The following is a 3,666-nucleotide window of genomic DNA, read 5'->3' as shown; positions in this document are numbered from 1 at the left end:
CCCCCTTACTCAGCTACTCGGGGCACCACGGTCCTCTACCCCTGCGTGGTGTATGACCATGGGCCCAAGAGCGCTCTTGAATAAAAATCCTCTTGCAATTTGCAGCAAGACCGTTTCTTGTGGGTGATTTTGGGGTGTCACCTCTCCTGAGTCAGAACGTGGGGGAGTCCTCACGTTGTGGGTCTTTCACATGTTGTTAGCAAAATGTCCTTCATCGTGTGTCCTTTCACATGCTTGCTTTAAGAAAACATCTTTCGGGCTGGTGAGATGGCTTAGCGGGTAAGAGCACTGACTGCTCTTCCGAAGGTCCTGAGTTCAAGTCCCAGCAACCACATGGTGGCTCACAACTATCTGTAATGAGATCTGACACCTTTTTCTGGTGTGTCTGAAGACAGCAACAGTGTACCTACTTGTAATAATAAATAAATCTTTAAAAAAACAAAACACCTATTTCAGCAAAAACATTCGTTCATGTTTCTGCCTTATGGAAACATCCTCTCACCTGTTTCTATTTCAAGAAAACACTCTCACATACCTGCTCCAGCAAAAATCCATCTGACACAACTGACTTTCAAACAAAAACAAAAACAAAAAACCCCACAAATTTCTACTTCATAAGGGTCACAGATCTGCGGGAAAGATTTCCCTAATAGTGTTGCAGCTCTAAAGGGAAAGGTATCCTGGAAGTTAGACCCCAAGGAATAACGCACAACAAACCTCACGTTTAAGATTTATTGGGAAAGACACGAGGGGGTAGCCGTCTCTGCTGTGGGTGAGAGGTAGCAAGGAACTGAGCAGGAAGCAGGCTTTATATAGGGTTTCTTTGTCATCCTCTGTTGGCCCAAAGGGCAATGTGGAACTGGGTGAATAGGTTCCACGGGGCTTGGGTTAGGTTGCAAACACAAGAAGTGTTACAGCTTTTAGACAAGAAGCAAGGAGGTCTTACAGGTTTGGGCCCGGCCCATGGACTACTGAAGGTGAATTCATATATTTATTCATTTTGCAGTTCTTGGGATGACCTACACCCACACATATTGTCTCAAATGGCTATGGAGGTGTGTCCTGTGTTTTGACCTTTGAATTGATTAGCTAGCAGTGTCAAGGGATGGCAGAGTAGTTGGTATTGTCATTTCTATGGCCCATTACCTGCTTTCTATATGTAAATGCCACTTCATCACCTTAGAGAAGAGGATTCTCTAAGACTATCATGCTAAAAAAGCAAGCTGCTGTGGGGGAGGTTACAGAAGGTCAAGTTGCCCTAAGTCTGGCTAAAATATGGACTGGGTTTGGTTCTGCTTCTGGTTGGCTCAGAATGAGCAAGCTGTGGAACCTCTCCTCCTATGCTAATAGTTTTTTGTATGAGAAATTAATCTGGGAGTTCTGGTGAAATGGCTCAGCAGGTAAGAGCACTGACTGCTTTTCCGAAGGTCCTGAGTTCAAATCTCAGCAACCACATGGTAGCTCACAACCATTTATAATGAGATCTGACACCCTCTTCTGGTATGTCTGAAGACAGCTACAGTGTACTTACATGTAATAATAAATAAATCTTAAAAAAAAAAGAGAAATAAATGAATCTGACTTTTTGTAGAATAAAGAGCTGATGGCTAAGGCTGGGGTAGAATGACAGGACAGAATGAGCAGGCAGAGAGACAGACAGAGGGACAGAAGCATGGACAAGGACAGAGCAGGGAGGTAGAGCAATGAGAGCCACATGAAAGACACAATGACAGAGAAGCCAGCTTAAGTTAGAAGCTAGCTGAGACAATGCCCCAGCAAAAACTAGAAAGATGTCTCTGTGTCTTTGTTATTAAACCACAAGTGGGACCCCAGAAGCCCCACAATAAGCAGTGAACCCAACTTAAGGCCTTAGTTTGCTTGGCAACCACTTGATCACTGTACATTCAGTGGTGTTACTGGAAGATGGTAAAACCTTAAAGAAGTGGGACTCCATGAGAAGAAGTTAGGTCATTGAGAACATGACCTTGAAGGGAAAATTGGGACCCTAGCCTCTTCATCATTTTTGCTTCTCAGTCAATATGTCACATGCTCTCACCATGATATATAATGATTACCACAGGACCGAAACCAATCATGGGCCCAAATAATCTCTGCTTCCTTATAAGTTGATTATATCAAAATGATAGAGGAGCTATCTCCTAGATCAGCCCACTCCTTGCCTGAGATACACATAATAAATGTGCTGAAGCGAAGAGTCCTTTTTATTCTATTTTGTCTCTACTCAGAAACTAAACCATTTGCTGTGTATCTTAAATATAAGGCACTTTGCCTCCACAGCTGATCAGCCTGTCTGGGCTGCTCTGAGGCAAACAGCTGCAGTCTCCAGTTTAGCACCTCACAATGAAAGAGCTTTAGCACAGAATTGTACTCCTCGAAGTCTCAGGAAGAGAAGGGGAGGGAGGCCTGTCTCTGCCCTTTGTTCTCAGCACTTGTACAACTTTCAGAGTGTGTTCACATGGTAAGAAGCTCAGTAAGAGTTTGACATAAATTCAGGTCATAAATTGAATAAGAGGTTTATAACAGAGAATGTCTACACGATTATCTGGCCAAGCATTCATCATTTGTTACTAGCTTACAGGTTCATGGAAAGTTAAAGACCACAGCTAAGCTGTCCTTGAAGTTTTATATAGATAAACCCAGTCGATATCTTATCTCCTGCTTTTGTACCTGTGGTCTCCTGTGGTGTATATCTTCTTCTTCTTCTTTAAAGATTTATTTATTTTATATATGTGAGTACACTGTAGCTGTCTTCAAACACACCAGAAGAGGGCATCAGAACCCATTACAGATGGTTGTGAGCCACCATGTGGTTGCTGGGAATTGAACTCAGGACCTCTGGAATGGCAGTCACTGCTCCTAACTGCTGAGCCATCTCTCCAGCCCCATATATCTTCTCTATGACATCAGTTAATGGTTTCTGTAACCCCTTCAAATGTGCCCTAGGCTTTAGAAGTCTGTTTTTGCCTCAGAAGCAATTAAGCAGTTCCGTTATAAAAGAGACTCAAATGTCTTCATCTACATTGCCGGTCAGAAATGATGGTGACCCTAGCATGCTAGTTACAGAATAAATGCTGTTTTTGCATACTATCTGAGTCTGGGGGTTTCCTTCAGCAAACTTCGGACCCTTACAGACGTTTATTGCTGCATAGTTGGTGATTCTGTCAGAGGGAACAGAGTCACCCAGCTTTTCTGTCTTTGTGTCTGTCATTTCTCCAGTGTGTCTTTTTGCTATCTCTTTGTTGCCCTAGTTAGGCAACAGTGCCAAGCCAGGTGGAACTCCTCAGATGCACACACACTTCTTTCTTCCTTCCTTCCTTCCTTCCTTCCTTCCTTCCTTCCTTCCTTCCTTCCTTCCTTTCTTTCTTTCTTTCTTTCTTTCTTTCCTTCTTTCTTTCTTAGGTATTTATTTCACTTACATTTCCAATGCTATCCCAAAAGTCCCCCATACGGTCCCCTACCCACTCCCCCACCCACTCACTCCCACTTCTTGGCCCTGGCATTCCCCTGTACTGAGGCATATAAAGTTTGCACAACCAATGGGCCTCTCTTTCCACTGATGGCTGACTAGGCCATATGCTGATACATATGCAGCTAGAGATATGAGCTTTGGGGGGTACTGGTTAGTTCATATTGTTGTTCCACCTA

This window comes from Mus caroli, chromosome 1, assembly GCF_900094665.2.
Source record: "Mus caroli chromosome 1, CAROLI_EIJ_v1.1, whole genome shotgun sequence".
Taxonomy (NCBI): Eukaryota; Metazoa; Chordata; class Mammalia; order Rodentia; family Muridae; genus Mus; species Mus caroli.
This window is presented reverse-complemented; position numbering follows the sequence as displayed.